The sequence below is a fragment of the Canis lupus genome, chromosome 23 (assembly GCF_048164855.1).
Source record: "Canis lupus baileyi chromosome 23, mCanLup2.hap1, whole genome shotgun sequence".
NCBI lineage: Eukaryota > Metazoa > Chordata > Mammalia > Carnivora > Canidae > Canis > Canis lupus.
Genome location: NC_132860.1, coordinates 11666970 through 11689417, shown reverse-complemented (window position 1 = coordinate 11689417; position 22448 = coordinate 11666970). Strand labels below are relative to the sequence as shown.

The window sequence follows — 22448 nt, the reverse complement described above, 5'->3', positions numbered from 1 at the left end:
CACTTTTTAAAACACGGTAAAAATAACTATATTATCGTGATTGAGGCTTATTCTCTTTTTCTAGTATGTATACTACATCAAGAGAGATAAAGAGGAAGAATGAAAAGATCAATAAAAACTGAAGGATCCTAAAGCCTTTATTAGCTTCTTTCCATCCTACTAATCAAAACTGTAATGTTAGCTTACTTTCTTGTTTAAATCTCAGTTCCCAGGTATACAAGGACAAATCAGAATAAATATGAATTTTTTCCTCCAACAAAAATTGCAACTTAAAGCCAGTAGGTCATAGAAAGAGTGAGCTTGTTCATGCTAGGTAAGAGTGAAAACACTTTGGGGACACCTGGGTGGCTCAGCGGTTGAGCGTCTGCCTTGGGCTCAGGGTGTGATCCTGGAGTCCCAGGATAGAGTCCCACATCGGGTTCCCTGTATGGAGCCTGCTTCTCCCTCTGCCGGTGTCTCCACCTCTCTCTCTCTTTGTCTTTCATGAATAAATAAATAAAATTTTTTTTTTTAAAAAAAGAGTGAAAACACTTTGTCACTTTTAAAAGAGCTAAAATCAGATACTCTAAGTAACCAACATTTGTTTTTATCAGAAGAGAGGAAAGTGATTTCATAGCATAAAGAAGAAAAATAAGGTAGTAAACGGAAAAAACCTGAAGACATTATCCTAAAATAATATTTACTGTATTATTATTATTATTATTATTATTATTATTATTATTATCTGGTTCCCAGCATATGTGACTCTGCCCAAGCATGTGGAATTACATCTACATTGGTTGTTTTAATATCCTATAGTGGAAGAGATATATATTTTACTCAAAATTCAGCAACTACAATGTGACAAGCATTTAAAAAGTAAAATGTTTCTTCTACCATGAAATATAAACTCATTAGATATTGGTATTGCACTTCAATGGGAAGACAAATAAGAAGCTGATCATGACAGGATAGTTTCAAACTGTTGAGAGGAGTATAAATTGGTGCATCCTTTCTGAAAGGCAACTTGGCAATATATCAAAATCATTAAAAATACTCTTTGAACTAGATTTTTAAATGCCTAGGAATTTATTCCACAGAAGCAATCATGGTAGTATTCCAAGACTTATATATTAAATATGTTCATTGAAGTATTGCTTATGTAGAGAAAAAATTTAAATGACCTAAATTTCCAGCAGTTAGTATTAACACATTTGACATTTATTCAAGAATTTTCATTGAGTCCCTGCAATTGGCTAAGCACAGTGGATTAGTTAAATAAAAAATGTATCCTTAAAGTAAAACACAATGCATCAGTTTAAAAAATCATATGATCCCAAGTTGTTTTATAAATTTAGTATACTATAAAAAATCACAAATTGAGCTTTTGGGGTAGGTAGGGAAAGAAATGATAAAATTATTCTGAAGTCCATCTGGAAAAACAAATACTTGAAAATACCCAAGATAATTTGAAAGATATATATATATATATATATATATATATACTCATATATATATGAGATTATATATGTATTTATATATATAAAGAAGAGATTTATAGATATGTGTATATAAATGTACATGTATATGTGTATACACATAAATTAATATAATAAATATAAGTAGATTTATATATATATACATATATATAAAATATCACTAACTAAAAGTGTGTGAAATGAATAGCCAGACTGATTATTAGCAAAATAAGTTGAAAATAGATCCAAATATCTCTAAGAATTTGGTTTGTGATAACTGTAGTGTTTTAACGATAGATTATATAACTAATACTGTTGGGACAATTGGTTCTTTATATCATAATTGCATACCACACAATAAAATAAACAAGCTCCAGATGGATTAAAAAACTAAAAGTAAAAAAAATAAAATCATGATAATGCCATAGTAAAATATATATGAATATTTACATAAAGTATATTTTTATAAATGACACCAAAAGAGGACACTCAAAAGGAGAAAAATAAAACTTTAGATTTGATGAGAACATTTATTTTCTAAAGATTTTAATTGAAGACAAAAATGACAAGATTGGAGAAACATCTATATCATATATAAGGAGTTAATATTTTTGGCATATAAAGACCTCTCAAAAATCAATAAAAGTTAACTTCCCATTAGAATAGTGTGCATTACTTTGTGCTGGACAGTTCTATATATTTTATATATCTTCATTCATTTGATCCTTGCAACAACCCCATGACATATAGGAAACTTTTACAGATAAGGAAACAGGCACTGAGAGATTAAGTAAACACTCAAGGTTACAGAGCTGATAAGCAGTGACCATAGAGCCAAGATTCAAACTCTGTCACCAACAGCCTGACTCCAAAATCCATGCTACTTCTCAAAGGATATGAGAAAGGAAGAAAGGAAGAAAGGAAGAAAGAAAGAAAGAAAGAGAAAGAAAGAAAGAAAGAAAGAAAGAAAGAAAGAAAGAAAGAAAGAAAGAAAGAGAGAGAGAGAGAGAGAGAGAGAGAGAAAGGAAGGAAGGAAGGAAGGAAGGAAGGAAGGAAGGAAGGAAGGAAGGAAGGAAGGAAGGAAGGAAGGAAGGAAGGAAGAAAGGAAGGAGAAAGAAAAAAAACAGAAAGAAAGGAAGGATGGAAGAAAAAGAAAAAGTGGTGTGTTGGCAAATCGAACTTCAATAAAAAAAATAGAATAAAAAAAACAGTGGGGGAGGAAAAAGAAGGAAGGGAGGGGAGAAAAAAAAGAAATGTAATTGAACAAAAAACAAATGAAGAAATATTCCATTTTATTATTACTCAAAGAAATACAAATTATACTAAAAATAAACTGTCATTTTCTATCTGTCATATTGGCAATGGTTGAAAATGATGACAGTATTACGTGTAAGCATGGATGTGGACAAAAAGAGTACTCTTATATGCTGCTGCTAGTAAGAGTAAACTGGTTCAACTTTTCTGGAGGGTATTTTGGCAATATTGGTTAAATACTTTTAAAAAGTGATTACCCAACAATTCATTTCTAAGATTTTGAAGAAATTATCAGAGATGTGTGCAAAGACTGACCTACAAAGGCAGTTACTGCAATGCTGTTAATAATAATAGAAAATCACAACAACCTTAACTATAGATGACCCACTAAACTTTGAAAGGTCCACAAATAGAATAGTATTCAACCATTAAAAATCATCAAAAGAATAGTGGTATCATGGGAAAATGTAAATTATATTATAAACTGTTAAATTAAAAAAAAACAGATTATAAGGTATTTGTTACCATATGACTCCATTTTTGTTTTATTTTTTTTTCATTTTTGTTTTATTTTTATTTTTTTTTCCATTTTTGTTTTAAAGGGAGATATAGATACATACATTAGAGAAAGAAACATAAAATTTTAATACTGGATATATACACAACTTGATATTATAATGATTATATATGGACAGTAGGAATAAAGCTTTTCTTCTTTTTCTTTATCTTTGTATGTGCATGCTTCCTAAATTTTGTGTATGTGACATGTTATTTTTGTTGCAAATAATGAAGTTTATTTTAAAAAGAAAAAATATGCAGGAGAATATTTAACGACATGAGAAAAACTATCATGATACATTAACTTTTAAAAAGTGGCTTGCCAAATACCATGTGCAGTAAGACACCATTTTTCTTTTAAAAAATATGTGTACCTAAGATAAGCTTCAAGGTTATAATCAGTTTAAGCATTTCGAGGTATCTGTAAATATCAGTATGGTAGTTTCTTTTTATATTTTACAAATTTTCCCCAATAATCAGTTTGGTTTTTAATCAGAAAAAAATCAGTGGGAAAGACTATATTTTACCATTCTAACTAATTATTTAACAAGCCTATAATTTCTGGAAAAGCAAAAAAATAACATGCTGCCTTCTGATTGTCAAAATAGATACAGAAAGATATCATAGTTTTTCCACTAAAAGCAAATCCCACAAGTGTATTAGGATATTCTATACAATCCGAAATTTTATTTAAGATTTTGAAACTTCATAAATGTATTATATCAAGCTGCAAACGAGCCCTACAAAGCAATCAGGCAAATCTTCTCGATATGCATCCATCTATTGATAGATAGGTAGATATAGTAAAATAAGATAATGCAAATGGTTAAGCAGATGTTTAAAAAAAAATGCTGACACTGGTCAACAATAAGGCAAGACAAAAAAAAATGCGTAAGGGTTAACTATTTGGCAGTGTGGCTTTACCAAAAGTCCAGACCCAAATCCCTAAATACCTGGATTTCTAAGTATGTGATCTTGAGCAAATCAGTTAATCACACCATTTTGGATTCCTCAGCTTTAAACTTAGAGTAAAAAAAAATAGACTCTTTGGTTTTCAATTACAGTTAAAAATTTCGTACAAATATTTTTAAAATGTCATATGACTAAGCTAATATAAACCCTGGAATACTTCCAAAATTATTATCTACTTAATTGAAGATAGATGAAGATGGTAATACATGAGACAAAAAGGGAACTTTTTTTTTAAAGAAACAAAGAGAATGAAGAAAGAAGAGAACTGACATCCTCAATAATAAGGCATTTCTTTAATTGGGAATCAAGTCTTAGGAAAACGTAGTGGCTTTTTCCTATTCTCAGAAGACCAGAAGAACTGGGAACCAAACTTGAATTTTGGCTGTGAGCCCTAAGTCTAACTAATCACCCAGGAGCACTTCTCCACATGGAGAAGTTGATACAGCATCAACAAATTCTTTATCAAAATCAACACTTTGTAACATTGAGAAAATTAAAGTGTTGTAATCTATAAATGGCCCAGCCTGTTCTGTTAAAACTTTATCCAAATTGCACACTATGTTTAAAAGCATATTCAAAAAGAGTTTCTTTTTACCTCTCCTACAATTTTTTAAGTTACATATGTGTTCTTCCCTCTCTTAGAAAGTTTGCTTCTTCTTGTAATTTTGCCTATGAGATTTATACACATTTTTCATGGAAATATGCATCATATGGTCAGTTTCATTTTTAATCTCAAGGGACAAAATATGATTTAAATTTTTTGTACAAAAATCTCCAATCCTTTTCATTAACTTTCACTGACTTTCCATTTCCTTAAAATTTTACCTTCTCTCCTCATCTCCTCTTCCAAACCAAATACACACACAAACACACCCAGAGGCACACACAGGCACAATGCCAGACTTTCAAAAATAAACATTTAGAAATAAAATCACCTGAGGATGACAAAGTTGTAAGCTGTTAAAAAAAAAAAAAAAAAAAGTTTGCTAAGGTAACACACACAAAAAAAAAAAAAAGAAGAAGAAAGAAAGAAAGAAAAGAAGAGCATTTGACATTCTAATCAAAATCTGGTAATTTTTATCTAAGTCAGTGTTATTATCCAAAATAATAAATTACTATTACAATAAATTAATTCTCACAGTTAATTATTATAAAAGAGAAGCAAAAGCCTTAAAAGCAAAAAATCTTTTCCTATCAAAATGTTATTTTTTACTTTACTTATTGCAGGTCTTCTGGATATTTCAGGGTTGCTTCTCTCCCAACCATCATCAAAACATCCAATAAACACCTTTCTCAGACACTCTCTTCAGCTCTTAAATAACAACACACTTGCTACCTGTACATATAAAGGAAAAAACTACATGTTTAATTAAATACCTCAAAAAAAAAAATTAAATACCTCAGCTTCAGAAGTTAGAGTCTCTCCTCTGTCCTTTTGTGGCCACAGTATCTTCATTGGAAGCCTCTATTACTGTCATTATTTCTAATTTGAAATCATCCTCTACCTCCACACCCTTCCACGAAGAAAATATAGCTTTTATCTTGGTCTAGCACATGCACACCATAGTGGGGGGGGGTGCTAAAGAGTAAATTACCACTTGCAACTTTTTTTGATAATGAAATAGCAAATGAGCAAGGAGTCCTCTGTTATTATTGGATACTAGTGCACATGCAACACTCAAGTCAGCAGTTGAACTGCACTGTTACCCTATTTGCCTAATGTGTCATATTTTCAAATGCCAGAGAAAATCTCACAACTTGGAGGAAAATTATCTGAAGATAAAGAGATGCTATATTTGATACCTCTGATGAAGCTTGTGTCCATTCTGAATAAAATACTGTAACTTTGCATGTTTCTGTGCTTAGTTCCAAGAAATAGATCTAAAATGAAGTTAGAGTTCACTGGAAGGTCATTGTCAAGTTCAGGGAAGGTCTTAAGGAAGGAGAGAGAATGATAGAAGACATTATTAAATTATTTGTAAAGTGAAAAATAAAATATTTTGATAGGCAAAGACAAGATTATTAGCAGTTTTTACAGAACTCTTAGATATGGAAAATGGTTAAAATTTTAAATTAAAATAACAATAGCTAACACTTATAAAGCACTTATTGTGCAACAAGCATTATTCTAACTCCTTTACACATATTAACTTACATAGTCCTCAAAACAAACAGTCCAAATATGTGTATTATTATGTATTATTATCATTATCCCCATTTTACATATGAGAAACTAGACAGAGAAAAATTAACGTGTTCAAGATTGTACTACTAATGGTGGAGTCAGACGGTTTGAATCTAGGCAGATCAACTTTTAAGACCAAGTTCTTAATCTGCATTTCATCTACCCTAAGAAAATCCTATTGAGGCTTTTTGCTCCTTGAAATTACCCTTTCATTTCATGTATAATTTTAGACATAGACATTGAGATTAAAACCCATTTGCCCAAGAAATATAGCTATGGACAATAAATATAATAGTGATTTGGCTAATTACTAAATTAACTTCTATGTAATTCCATAAATCAGTATCTTTTGATAAAGAATATTTAGCAAAGAATACACTCTTGCTTCTACGAATTATGAAAAAAGGTCTTATTTAACAATAATAAGAATTAGTAGATATTTGTTAACCTCATTCTTTTAGGATTAATTTGGCTTCAATACTGAGTTGGCTTTGACCCTTTTTCCATACTTAAGTCACTACATTTCTCGATAGACTCCTTGTACTGTAATATCCCTATAATAGAGAGACGAGGAGAATTAGAAATGAAGCAAAACCCAAACCAGATGTCTCAAGGTAATACACTACGGCTTATTTACTTTTCTTAAAGGAGAATTCCTGAGCTCAGAATCTATTTACTCTTACTTCAGACATAATTATAGCACTTTTCATTATTTGAGGGGGCACATCTGGATCCAAATCCTGATTCTACTACTTATTAGTAGTATGATCTTAGGCAAGTTACTCAGCTTCTCTGACACTAGGTATTTTTATCTGTAAAACAGTCCACCTCACTGGACTATAGCAGGAATAAACTCAATTGACATAATATATGTAAGGTTCTTAGCACAGTGCCTGGCATATAGTAAGTGTTCAATAAATGGTTGTTACATTAAAAAGGATTGAACTAATAACAATTCAAAAACTTGTGGTAAGTAGCATAATTTATATGAAAGCATCTGCACTAAGTGCTGTACAACAACAAAAAAAGAACTCTATCAAAAGTTAATTTTCTCTCTCTTCTTATCAGCCCATAGTTGAATAGAAATAGCAGCTTCTAGGAGTATAGAAGGAGAAATGATATTTCTAGAGGCAAAAACACCAATTACAGAGAGATGACAGCTTAGCGTCTGGAAACAAAGGCAAAAGCAGGAAACCCAAAATGCAGATACAAAAACTCAAAGAAGTACAGCAGTTTCGGGGCCAATCAATAAATAGCCTTAACAAACCCTCAACTCAAGGAACAGCTCAGGAATCAGATGTTCATAATGATAACTCTGAGCCATCAAGACAAGCTGTTAAGAAATTCAATTTAAAAATTATAACTTAAAACTAGATATAACCTCAACTATACATACATTACACCAAAATTTTAACAGGAACTACTATCCCTGGAAATGGTGATTTTAAATATACTCTTAGTTAATGTTTCTGTATTTTCTAAATGAGAAACCATTTAGGAAATTAGAATGTACAAATAAATTATAAAATTAATGTTGGGGATCCCTGGGTGGCGCAGCGGTTTGGCGCCTGCCTTTGGCCCAGGGCGCGATCCTGGAGACCCGGGATCGAATCCCACGTCGGGCTCCCGGTGCATGGAGCCTGCTTCTCCCTCTGCCTGTGTCTCTGTGCCTCTCTCTCTCTCTGTGACTATCATAAATAAATAAAAATTTAAAAAAAAAAAAAAAAAAAAAAAAAAAAAAATTAATGTTGGTTGCTTAAAGAGGTAGTCTTTAGAAGTCTAAGAAATACATGAAAGTGTAATAGAGGAATTAACTTATTCTATATTGAGCCCCTTGTTCAAATAGCCTATGTTGATACCAGGACAATAACAGTATGACAAAAATGTGTTGATATGAAAAAAAATGGTTACATGTTGCAGAATAAAACCACTTGAAAAAGAAAAATGCTAAAAGTAGATTCATCTCAGAGGTGCTATTTTAAATAGCAGTCAATATCAACACAAAGCTTATAACAAGAACCACATATGATTACTTCTATCTTTGCTTGCAACAATTCTGACACACCCTCATTTTTAGGGTTCAAAAAATGCTTAAACAACTCTAGGAAAAGAACAAAATAAACTGATAAAATGGAAAAAAATTCAAGAAGCATAGGCAAAAGTGAAGTGCACTTTTTTAAGCTTCTAACAGAAATTAGAATCCTCTAAGCAAATTTTGCTATTACTAGGAATCACTGACTCTGCACGGCTGGAAAGAAAGAAAGAAAAGGTAGCCGCACAAAAAAAGTAAATTAAACTATCAGAAATGAACCTATGGCGAAGTGTTTTCTTTCTGATTTACAGTATGTATCTCTCTTTGGCACTGTCCAAATGAATAGCATGTACAATTAGCAGAAAACATGCCAGAGAGCTATACAGCAGATTTTAGAGGCCTGTTTCACTTAGAAAAAGTGCTTCTTCTCCAGAAATATAGATCATTTTACTCTTTCTCAACTAGAGCTCTAATATTAGAAAGAGAAAAGTGGGAGAATAAATAGGCACAAAGTACTGGGACACTGGAAACTCTCAATTACTTGTATTGGTATTATTATCAGCAGTAGTAACATAATAATAGTACAGTGCTAATACAGATCTGAGAAGGACTAAATGAAATACAGTTGCACAGTTAATCTACAGCATAACCAGGACCAGGGTTTAATTATGTGCTTCCTCATTTCCAATTAATATTCAGTTAACCCTTTCTATAATTTCTTCTAAAATTTGCTATCTCCAGATCTAACTTGCACTTCAGCTGATTCAGCTGTGACTATTTCATTTCTTGTACTCCAACTGTCAGTGGGCTAAAGGCAACAGGCACCATTAATACACAAGGCATCCATATTTTGTAATACAAGATAAGTCTAAATCATACCTGTAAGTTGTTTTCTTAAGTGCATTTTATCTTTGGAAAACAAACTAAAAAGCTCCTTAGGTGTGCTCTCTCTCAATAGTGTCAATATTTTCATGTCTTATTTCTTTCATATAAATATATAAATAAATATAATGTTAAATATTTCCATTACTGGTTACTTTCAGTAAACAGAAAGGCAAAGAAAAAATAAAACAAATAATTTTCCTTTATTATTATATTTGGGAGCATATTTTCATCCACTTTAAATTGGATACACCCAAATCTTAGAAATGCAAACTCCTGTGATCACAAATAATTGCTAGTTTTTTCAGTGAAGTTTGAGAATCAGGCTAGCTGACTGTGTTACGGTGCTTATAGGAAAGAAGGGCATAATAAATAAGTTTCTGGTACTGATTCATTTTCTGCTCTTTTGAATTAATTAATGCTGTGGAAATCCCAGGCAACTGCTATAGCATTTGTGATTGAATTGAGTCCAAAGGAGAAAAATATGTAAAACATTATTTAATTAAAATTTTGAATTTTTTTCTCTCCCACTATCTGCTAGGTATTAGTCATTCAGACTAAAAGTACAGTTTCATATTGTTGCTGTCAAATTAACTGCCTTAGTTCACTTCAGTATCTGTAGAAATTTTTGGTATCTGGAGCCATACCTTGAGTATGTGACTCTCAAGCTCCTGGCCATATTTCAAAGCTATCTTTGGCAAATGCAAAAAGTTATAGGAAGACTCTGCTTGTATTGGTATACATATGGCTCTTGAGGAATGCTAGTGGAGATTTTTTTTTGTCCTTATACATGTTGTTTTGCATTTAGCTTGGGGAATAAGGCAATAATGAGAGTTGGAGGGAAAAATCCATTCTACTTTAATAATTTTAGTGTAATGCAGTAAAAGCAAAACTAAGAGAAGTTTATTTTTTATTCTAAGTTGAGGATGCCACACTGAGCAATCTTTCTTTTTCTACTTGAATTATAGTCCTTAAACATTAAATCTGATCATGACAATCTCCTGCTTAATAATCTGTATTATTTCCTCATAACCGTATGATAAACTCCAAATTCCTTGGTATGGATATCAGACCTATTAATATCTGATTTCAAACCATCTTTCTAATCTCATTCTCTGACATCACATAAACTTGACAACTTAAGACCTGATTTTTATTCTCTGTTGACTGTTCTCGTCATCTATGCCTGATTTCTTTTCCTAGAGCTTACAAGCTTCTTCCCAATTTATGGCCCTCAAAAATTCTGTTCCCTCTTATTCCCTCTTATTTCTCCTCTTCACCAAATTATCTCTACTCGTCTTAGGTCTTGGCACTAATCACTAATCAGTAATGCAGTCACCATCCTTGATCACAAACCAGGTTAGGTCTCCCTTTCCCCTTTCATACTATTTATTATCTTATAATTAATTATTTAATTCCTCCTCTTCTTTGGACTGTAAATGCCTAAAGAGAGGAACAGCATACATTATAAGTCACCACTATATTCTAGGCCAAACATACTTGGCACTCAATAAATATGGAAGATTCTCTCATTATTCTCTCAGTATCCAAATATTCATTACGTGAATTTCCAAAATTATGTAAGAAGTGAAAGGTAACAAAATATAGAAACATTCTCTAATGGACTTAATATTTATAAAATTGGTCTTGCACAAACATCCCTCACAAATTAACGTAACACATATCTCATCCATTTGGGTCAATTTCTTTGTATCTTTGATAATCTCTGCTCAGTGGTTTTAAATTTGTCTGCACATTGAAAACACATGAAGCCTTTAAAAAGTAGTAATAATGCCTGCGTCCCATTCCCAAAGATTGATTCAATTGGTTTAAGTGGAGCCTAAGAATAGGGAAACTTTTTAAAATTGCCAATTTTTTCAGTGAAGTTTGAGAATCAGGCTAGCTGACTGATGAATACTGCATTGTGGAATGTTGTAAATAACTTTCAAAATAAAAATATATAGTGACTGCAAAATGAAACTGCAAGTCTTGCAAAGATGCAGGAACTGATGAGAAGAAATACAGTACTGGAGAATAGCACAAATTATTGATGAATCAAGAATTTGCAGTGAGGGAGTGCCTGGGTGGCTCAGTAGGTTAAGCCTCTGACTCTTGGTTTCTGCACAGGTCATGATCTCATGGGTCATGAGATTGCGCCCCAAGCAGGGCTCCGTGCTCAATTGGAGTCTGCTTGAGGAATCTCTCCCTCTACCTCTCCCACATCTACGCTTTCTCTCTAAAATAATAAAATCTTTTAAAAATAATAATAATTCACAGTGAGACTATATAAAAACCGAAGAACCAGAAAAGGCAGGAATGATAGTTTATACAGTAGATTATTCAAAGATAGTGATTTGAATATAAAAACATTAAGCAAAGTCCTTAAGAAATATTCTTTGCAAAAATGACCCTTATTATAATGGTACCACAATATCAAAAGTGATGGTGCTATCACAATATTTGACCTGAAAAATTACTCTTAAAAAACATGCAGTTAATTCCTTCTTCTAAGAATTAATGCATAGTTAGAATTACAAATGAAATGTTCCCAATCATATAAACTTATTTTTATTCATTTCCGTTCTAATTTTTAAAATTGAGTCAAAATAAAGTTATTCTTCCCATTGTTTACCATGTAATTTTTATCTCCATCCACTTAGTATTTTAAAATACCAAAGACCTTGTATTTAATGACCTTGCAGATTAGAGGCAATTCTACTTTTTTCCTTTTATATTTTTATACTGTCTCCTTTCCTTCCCTCATTACAATGGTTAGGAACTCTGACACAATGTCAAATAGGATGAACGAGCATGGGCTTTAATTATCTTGCACTCCATCTGGAAAGAAAGCATTCAATATTTCACCATTACATATGATGTTTGTTAGTTTTCACATATTTCCTCTGTGATCTTTACTGACTGGCCCATCAAGTTATTTTCATTTTTCATAGATGCATTTTTCAAATTAAGGACGTGATTTTCAAAAAAAACAACAAAAAAAAACAAAAAAAGTACATGATTTTCTATTAATAGTTTGCTGAGAGTTTTAAATTATGAATAGGTGTTTTCAAATACTTTTTCTTTATTTATTAAAATGTTCATATTATACTTCTCATTTATTCTGTTAATATGGTGAGGTTTTTCTAAATGTTCAATTAACCTTGCATTCCTAGGCTAACCTCTATTTTCTTTTTATATTGCTGGATTTAATTTGCTGATGTTTCATTAAAAATTTTTACATCTATAACCATTAAACATATAGGTCTAAAATTTTCCTTTTTTGTTATATTTTTTAGGTTTTCATAATAGGATTATGCTAGTCGCATGAGGTAGAAATTATTCTTTATTTTTTGGAAAAGTTTACATAAGATGGGCATTATTTCTTAAATGTTTGATACAATTCACCAGTGAAACCATTTGAGTCTATAGTTTCTTTATAAAAAGTTTTTTTTTTAAGATTTATTTCTTTTTGGGGGGATTAAGGGGGAGAGGGAAAGAGAGTCTTAAGCAGACTCTGTGCAAAGCACAGAGCCAGAAGCAGAGCTCAATCTCACGACCCTGATATCACAACCTGAGCTGAAACCAAGGGTCAGGTGCTCAATTGACTGCACCACTCAGGCACCCAGAAAGTTTCTTTTTTAATTAAAAAATTCAACTTATTTTATAGATAAGATGTTAATTATGTTTTCTGTTTCATCTTCAGTTGGTTTTAATAAGCTGTATTTCTCAAGGAATTTATCCATTTCATCTAGGTACTACATTTTAGACAAAGATTTTCATAACATTTATTTATTGTGTTTAATCTCTATAAATTCCATAGTGAAAAAAAATAAATTGTGTAGTGATGATTCTTTTTTCATTCCTGATATGGGTGGGTTGGGTTCTTTTTTCTTGGACCTTATAAAAAAAATAACTTTTACCTACAAAGTATTCTCTTTTTTTTAGCAGTTTATTATAACATGCCTTGGTGTACTTTTCTTTGTATTTATCCTGTTTGGAGTTCATCAAACTTCTTAAATCTGTAAACTTATATCTTTCACCAAATTTGGAAATTTGGGGCTATTATTTCTTCAAGTACTTTTTCCACCCTAATATTGCTTTCCTTTTTTTTTCTGGAACTTATTATATATGTTAGACCTTTTAATATTGTCCTACATGTCCTTAATGTATTCATTTCATTTCCAATTTTTTCTGTGTTAATTTGGATAATTTCTATTGATCAATTTTCAATTTCACTGACTTTTTCCTCTGTGATCTATACTGACTGGCCTATCAAATTATTTTAATATTTTAGATATTATATATTTCAGTTTAAAGTTCCCATTTAGTTCTTTTTGTAATTTCTCTCTCTCTGATAAAATGTCCTATTTTGGGATCCCTGGGTGGCGCAGCAGTTTGGCGCCTGCCTTTGGCCCAGGGCGCGATCCTGGAGACCCGGGATCGAATCCCACGTCGGGCTCCCGGTGCATGGAAGCCTGCTTCTCCCTCTGCCTGTGTCTCTGCCTCTCTCTCTCTCTCTGTGTGACTATCATAAATAATAAATTTTAAAAAATTTAAAAAAAAATAAAGTTTAAAAAAAAGTCCTATTTTTCCCATATTTTTCTGATCTTCATATTGTTGAGTAATTTTGGATTATATCTTAGATATCATGATCATTATGTCATGGAGATTCTTTTATAATGCTCTAAAGAGTGTCATCTTTGTTTGTTTTAGCAAGATATTTATTTGCTCAGACCCAAATGGCGTATTCTCTCTCACTGGAGTGTGTGGGAAGCAGCTCAAACAATCTGTTCAGTTCTTTGAGCCTTACCTGGGCTCCTTAAAGCTGGTCATGTGTATGCATGGTTTGGGGATCAGAGCCTGGGGCAAAGTTTGTACATAGAATTTGGGGCCCCCATTCTGTGGCTCTTTTTTTCCCCCCAGGTTTACCTCCTCACTTCCCAGCAGCTATGGTTGCCCCAAAGTCTGTTCTGGTTCTCCAGGCCAGAAAGACTGCTAATTTTTCTATTGGCATTTTATTAACCCAACACAGGCCTGCCCTCATGCGGGAAACCTTAAAAATGATTACCTTACCCCAATATCCTTCCCCTCTTCTTCCAAATTCCATCTCCTTTCAAGATGTAGCCTGCTTTTGGTTGTTTCCCAGTGTCTTCAGATTTTTGAGTTCTGTCCAGAGTTATAGCTGTTACTTTCACTTAATTTTAAATGGATTAATTAAATGGCCTTTTCTCACTACCAAATATCCTCTGATAATAAAACTTCTTGCATTGCCTTGGGGTGCCTGGATGGCTCAGTCAGTTTAAGTGTCTGCCTTTGGCTCAGTTCATTATCACAGTATCCTAGGATCCAGCCCCGTGTTAAGCTCCCTGCTCAATGAGGAGCCTGCTTCTGCCACTCCCCATGCTTGTGCTCTCTCTCACACTCTCTGTCTCAAATAAATAAATAAAAATCTTTTTAAAAAAACTAACTGTATTGCCTTAATGAAGGATTAAATGACACCACACTTTTTCACTCCTCCATGGTGTTACATATTCAGAATACTTCTGCCTACAATGTCTTTAATTCTCATAACCCTACCAAATAGAATTTTTCTGTGCCCATTTAAGAACATAGTAAAGTTTTGCCATCCTCCAAGTTTTAAATACCTAAAATTTCAACTGAGAATATTTTAATTGGAACTAACTCAGATGTCTATCAACATAACAATATAACATAGTATAAAATACTACATAGAAGAAAATAAGGTGGGATGCAGCTGAGCGTCTGCCTTTGGCTCAGGGTGTGATCCCAGAGTTCCGGGATTGAGTCCCACATAGGGCATCCTGTATGGAACCTATTTCTCCCTCTGCCTGTGTCTCTGCCTCTCTCTCTCTCTGTCTCTCATGAATAAATAAATAAAATCTTTAAAAAAAATAGGAAAAAAATAAGGTAAAGCTATATAAATTGACAGAAATCTAAGTTGTAATTTTATTTTTTTAAGATTTTATGTATTCATTCATTCATGAAAGACACACACACAGAGAGAAAGAGAGAAAGAGAGAGAGAGAGAGAGGGGCAGAGACACAGAAAGAGGGAGAAGCAGGCTCCATACCAGGAGCCTGATGTGGGACTTGATCCTGGGTCTCCAAGATAACGCCCTGGGCCAGAGGCAGGGGTTAAACCGCTGAGCCACCCAGGGATCCCCCTGAGTTGTAATTTTAATAAATAAAAAAGGATATGTAAAATATTTGTGAAAAGGAGAAGTGTTACCTCACACAAAATAAAATTGCATATTTATATATAATTGTGTATACTTGTATACAATTATATAGAGAGAGGTCTAGAAGCATACAAACCAGATTAAGAATAGCAATTCTGTTTGAGAAGAGAAATAGAATTTAGGGTGGAGAGAGACATTAAAAAATTAAAGTAAATTCTCTTTACTTTTTTCCCAATAATTATTCATTGAATATTTAATAATTGCCTGCTATATGCCAGGAACTATTCCATAACAAAAATGTATTTATGTATTATACTTGTGTAATTTTTAATTATTTTTAGTTTTTTAAATGAAATGTATTACCTCAATAAGGACAAATCGAAATAACAGAAAATCTCTAAAATGCTAAAAAACGTGATCCTTTATCTTGTCAACGTACCAGAAGCTCAGGAGCCTTTTAAATATAAGTATAAAGGGGCACCTGGGTGGCTCAGTGATTGAGGGTCTGCCTTTGGTCCCACATCAGGGCTTCCCACAGGCAGACTGCTTCTCCCTCTGCCTATGTCTCTGCCTCTTTCTGTGTCCTCATAAATTAACGAGTAAAATCTTTTAAAAAAATAAATAAATAAATAAATAAATAAATAAATAAATAAATGTATACAAATTTAGTGTTCTTTTAAATCTGTTGTCCGTGAGACTAAATTCTTATTCTCCAGATCTAGAACCAATGAAGAAACGAACTGATTTCTCTTTTTTCCCCTTAAAATATACTTCCATTCTCTTATGCTAATTTTTCTGAGGGCTAAGGATGGCAGGTGAAGTCTAAAGTTTTTCTTTGGATTATTTTCAGATATCAAATGGCTGCCAACAGATAAAAATATACCAATTTTCTTATTCACATACTAGAGTAAGCATGACTGAGGAATCCGGAGAGGAAATCTGGCCTTTATGAAGTTCATTCTTTCTTGATATAACTGAGGAATGTATCTTTGTTCGTTATGTTGATTCACCTCCCCTTCTTAGCCAGTTGACATAAAGACATCTTCTTATAAACTTTAATACTGAAATAACTTGGTATAACTCAACTTTTTAACCTTCTTCCCCAATTCCTTTAAGTAACAAGCCCTTCACTACCTCAGCAAAGAAACTCATTCCATTTTTAGACAACTGTAACTGTTACAAAGTGTTTGTCTTCCACCATTCCTGTGATTCTGGCTCCTTGTTCCTTTTACTGCTAACTTACGTTTGACCCTCCAGAGTATACACTCTTTCCCTATACAGCACTTTAGCCATTTCAGACAGCTACTGGGTTCTCTTAAAACTTCTTTCCTCAGGGTAAACATGTCTGGTTCTTTTAACCTAAGAGAAGCTTCTACCAACTGCCCCAGAAATGGTAAAAAAAAAAATTAATTTCTCTGCAACCAGATTATTTACCCAATTGAAAAATACAAGTTTTGGCTTTTACCCTAATGCAGCACACAGCCTTCCTGGCTAATCATTACAAATATTCCTGGCAACTTGTCTCCAAAGAACTATCCCTCCACTTGCCTGCACACATGTATATATGCAACATACACATTCTCTTCCACTATTCCTTTTTTAAAAATCTTTTAAATAGGCACGAGAATGTGTCTATCCTGAATTCATGTGACGGGTTTCCATCCAAGGGGCTTGTACTCTCTGCTTAATCACATGGTTTTATTTGAACTATAGTTCATTTACTCCAAATTACAGTGTTTCATTCTTACAAGATCACACCTATTTCTCCTTATTTTTGAAGCCCTAAGATATCAGGCGTGAACTAGGACCATTAAACTTCATTCATAAACCTTAATTTAGAATAGGCTTAGCAATGTGTCTGTTAATTATATGCACTTAACCATCTCATTTCCATTTTTCTGGAGATTGTTAACTACTGTGTATCTCTAGAAAATTACAAAAAAAAATTCAAAATGTTTAAGTCTGAAAAACCTATACAGGACTTTCACCTAATTGGTCATGGTCCTTTGAAGAACCTAATTATACCCTCCAATCAAAATCTTTTTGAAGGAGTAGAGCTGGAGCAAATATTAGTCTGCCCTAGAAAACTATACCTAGGATTTTTTTTAAGCTTTTGTCCAAGCTCCTGTCTGATTTCTATCCCAGTTTTCCTAGCATTTGAAACAAAGATAATAAGACTCTAAGTTTTACTCGAAGATTATACAACATAATATGTGAAAAAGTTCACGTTAGAAGTATAAAGTATAATAAAAATTTAAGGTACAAATTTTTTAGGGGGGATGTAGGAGGAGAGGGAGAGAGAGAATCTTAAGCAGGCTTCACACCAGCGTGGAGCCCAGCATAAGGCTCAATCTCACAACCCTGAGATCATGACCTGAGCCAAAATCAAGAGTCAGACACTTAACCAACTGAACCACCCAGGCGCCCCTAAGGTACAAAATTATTAAATAATGGGACCTTCCATGACCACAAAGAAGCATTCTATAAATTCTCTCCTTTTAACACTGACATGTTAATTAAATTCTTTTTTTCTTCTTTTGTATCTCCTTTTCCCATACCACCCACCAAAAAAAAAAAAAAAAATTTCAGCATAATTTTATAGCCTCAGATTTTAACTACAAATGTCAGCAAAGATTTACATAGAGTACAAGGTATGTATATTCTATCTTTTGAAACCCCAGCCCTCCTCTCAGACTGACTTCATTTTTGTCCCTTTATAACAACCTTTTCTATATTCTCCTGAAAAAAAAACCCAGACTGCCTAACAATATTATAGCAATTATCACCCATATTAATATTTTAGCTATAATTACCCACTTCAAACTCTTACAATTGGCTTCATGGCTTTCCTATGTGAATATATCAGATATATTTTCTCAACTACATGTCCTAAATTTTTCCAGATTTTTAGAGCTCATTGTAGAGTTTCCACATTAAGATTATAGCCACTGGAGCTGTTCTATAAATTTCTAGTTTGAAAGCTCAGTTTTTGCATCCAGGAATGGAGACTTCCCAAAATGAAAATACAGAGTGAAAGATCTCACTGAAAAATAAGCAGCAACAATGGAGAAAAGCTGTCAAATGTTCTATAGCTAGAGGATAAGAAACCAAAAAGGTCCCAGCCACCTCCCTCATCCCATGCTAGCATTAAATTGCATAATTTTACCTAAACAGTATATGCAAACTAAACCACAGGCCATTTTTATGTAATTTTCTTTCTCTCAATCTCCCTTTCTTTTTCTTTCTCATTCACTATATTCTCCTCCGTAATAACAAATATTTATTGAATGCCTGTCATATACCAGACCATGTGTGCTAAATGCAAGGGAAGACATCTGAAAACAAAATAGATCAGTCTAGAATGAAGGGCAGACATTAAACAAAATTCACACACGTACATAATTTAAAATTGCAGTACTACTATGAAATAGAGTGGGAAGCAAGGTCTTTACAGACAGACAAGATTTGAGTTAGAAGGATCAGAGAAGCCTTATCTGAAATAATGACATTTTTAAACAGGGACCTGAAGGATGAGCAAAAGACATTCTGATAAAGAGTGGGAAGAAATGTATTCCAGTTGAGAAGACAGCATTATGTGAAGACCTTAGAGCAGGAAAAATGTGAAGATACAGACCAGTATAGCAGCTGAATTAGAAAGAACTATTGGGGGGATCCCTGGGTGCTCAGAGGTTTAGTGCCTGCCTTTGGCCCAGGGCGCGATCCTGGAGTCCCAGGATTGAGTCCCATGTCAGGCTCCAGGCATGGGGCCTGCTTCTCCCTCCTCCTGTGTCTCTGCCTCTCTCTCTCTCTCTCTCTCTGTCTATCATAAATAAATAAATAAAACTTTTTTAAAAAAAAAAGAAAGAAAGAACTTGGGGGATAGGCAAGAGCTGAGGCTGGTAATGCAGTGGCCAGATTGTGCAGGGGTTTTGCAGATTAAAAGAATTTTTTGTTTTAACTAAAGTGCAATAAAAAGCCAAGAAAAGATCTTTTTCGGATTTCAAAGAATAGGAAGTGGAGTTTTTCCTCTTGTATAAAGAACATGGAATTTAACCATAAGAATAAAGAGAGGCATGGCAATGACAAACACCAAATTCAAGAGTGATTACCTCTGGCAAAAAGAGAGGAAGACGTGAAATTGAGAAAGAGTTCACAAGAGGCTTCTTCTGTATTGGTAAGTTTTTATTTCTCATAAATACATAGATATTTTAACCTACACTTTATACCTTTTTATATAATTTTCATAAAATGTTTTAAAGAAATTAATGAATGCTAAGAATTCACTGCTTCATTTCATTCTCCTCTTCTTTCTAAGGTTCATATTAAATAAATCTTCCAACTTTGAGAAAGACAAGCACACGGAATTAAGGGATCTCCCCTCTTATACATTTTGTTTCCCGGGCCTTTATTTTCTAGACTTTAGCGTCAGATCTTAGAGGCTCTTCAATTAGCTTATCTTTTATTTTAGCATACACTATAATCCTTGTAGCTTTCCAACATCCCCAGAGTTAATATGAGGATTAAATGAGATAAAGCATTTAACCTAGCATTTAGCCCACAAGAGCTCAATAAATTTTAACTGTTATCTTTATTATCTCACTTATTATGGTCTATACTTACATTCTTACTCCTAAATATGGGCCAGAACATTGGAACTAAGAAAAAGCTGAGTGTATATAGCCAAATGGTGCTCTGGCATTTTGAATGCATATATATTGTATATATTGACTATATACTGAATATACTGTATATATTCATAAACACAGACACACAAATACATGCACAGGGATAATATATATTTCCAATATTGAGTTTATAGTTTCATAGACACACTTTTTCTGTTCTCATTGAAGCATTAAACAACAAAATATTAATTTGAGGCCTTTTTATTGCCACTAAAGAAATACCTTAAAGAAAAGGGTTAAAATTCTGCATTTGACCATACACAGTTACAATTTAACGTCAGTTCAGTAAGTTTGCTAATTTCTCCTGAGTACAATGCTACACTGAAATGATTTATGGTTGCCCAAAGCTGCAATAATATTCAGTACAGTCCATACTATGTTTAAAAGGCTCATTTTTGTAATGTCAAGTAATTCATGCAAGCTTCAATCTTTTGAATTGAATATTGACATCAAAATTTCTTCTACAACAGGAGAAGCAGTCTTTGATGCAAGAACATTATTAAAATCTTATCTTTTCCCTTAATTTTCTTTGTACAAATAGCACAGATCCTCTCATTTCTTTCCTTCCAATTCACAAATACAATAAAAGCTGTCTTTAGAAAGGTCCTTAAACATCACGATGAAATGAGTGTTAGGACCCAGAAAATAAGAGAACTTATGACAGTTTTTGTTACCTAGAAGTCTGAAAAGTATCTCACTTATTTTATGTGAATATTATATTTTAAATTATATTTTCATACCTAAGAATTTGCTCTCGTGAAAAAACAAGTTTGCCACTCGATATTCTTTAGTCTGAGGTTTGGACTCAGATTGTTTTAGTAATCATTCCTCCAGGCCCACTTCCTTGTTCTTAATCACAAATCTAATCGTGTATTTTTATAAATATTCAAAATTAAACATATTTATCTACTTAGGTAAATAATTTTCAGTTAACTTTTACCGATAGCCTAGGTAGAGATCTCATTAACAAACACATTCAGAACTTTTTAGATTTGTTCTGGCAACTTGTAAATTCATAATAGATCTAACTGTTTAAATATATTAACATTCTGGGCATTTAAAAATGAATATAAAAGATTAATTCCAAGTTTTGTTTTACTTACCAAGCTCTGCCATTCCACCTCACTGCCTGAACAATATTATCAGCGCTTCGGATACTCATTCTTGCTAAGTAAAAGGATATTTCTTCTCTAGCTGGATTAATAATCAACTTTCTAGATAGTTCATTTGTAATTCTCTTCTGGTTAACCCTTAGTATTACAGCAGTCTGCCCAACTCATGCTAATCAATTTATGAAGCAGGAAGAAAAGGGTGAAATTCAATTATGCAGATAACAAATGGAAAATAAAAATGAGGGACAGTTCAGATTAGGCACAAAAGAACAATGAACCTTACTTTCTTACACTAAAAGGTATAAATCTTTATGTTAGATATTACAAAAGTGGTCAAATCACATACACAAGAAACAAGATACATGAAGAGAGAAATATAATAGGCTTACAACACACCAGTCCAGTGCTTATTAGCCTGTGTTTTCTGCTTTATTTACATGCAGATAAATACAGATTAGCTCTGGGCTAGAAAATACTTTTCTCTTAGTATAAAGGTCTAACTTTAAACCCCCAGCTGCTTCCTCTCTCAACAGTTGTAATACTTGATCTCTTATTCTACAGTAAGTACCATCTCAGGCTTTATGGCATTTTCTCAAAATGTGACCTATAAACACTTGCATCAGAAAAATCTGAGTGCTTGTTAAAATATAGATACATGGGCCCCACCTCGGAAATCCAAAGCACCTCAGGTGATTCTTATGTACACTAAAAGTTTGAAAGCCATTTCTGACCTCATCTAAGGAGACTCCAACACAATCCTTTGGGACTCAGAATGAAATCAATTAATCCTGCTGCTAGGTTGACCTCAACCTTTTGCTTTGATTCTAATAACTAGGATTCTACATTGCTTTCCTGTATCTAAATACATTAGCCACCTAAGACCATGACCCTTACATGGTTATGGTAATCTTTCACTTGTGGTCTACTCAGAAACCAGAATCTGTCCTTTAATTACCCCTGTTGTCTATGGCCTTATGGTGGCCTAGCTGCCTAAATCATGAACTACCACTTGCCCAGACATTTCTTGCTTTGTTTGCCTAACTAAACACTTTAATCTCCTGTTTTATGTCTTCCTTCCACATATATGGACCTGTTGGTATTCATTGTCCAGT

At 33.1% G+C, this 22448-nt stretch overlaps 1 protein-coding gene across 22 annotated transcripts in view; it reads right to left on the bottom strand.

The window, feature by feature from the left end:
• SOX6 (SRY-box transcription factor 6) overlaps positions 1–22448 on the bottom strand; it is a 633064-nt gene that overhangs the window by 387517 nt on the left and 223099 nt on the right. Inside the window, exon 1 of one of the 22 annotated variants that reach the window (XM_072793952.1) lies at positions 21328–21413. The exons of the other annotated variants lie outside the window; for them this stretch is intronic. The gene's annotated coding sequence lies outside the window, so the exon portion shown is untranslated. Of the gene's footprint in view, positions 1–21327; positions 21414–22448 lie in introns of those variants that run through there. 22 annotated transcript variants of the gene reach the window in all.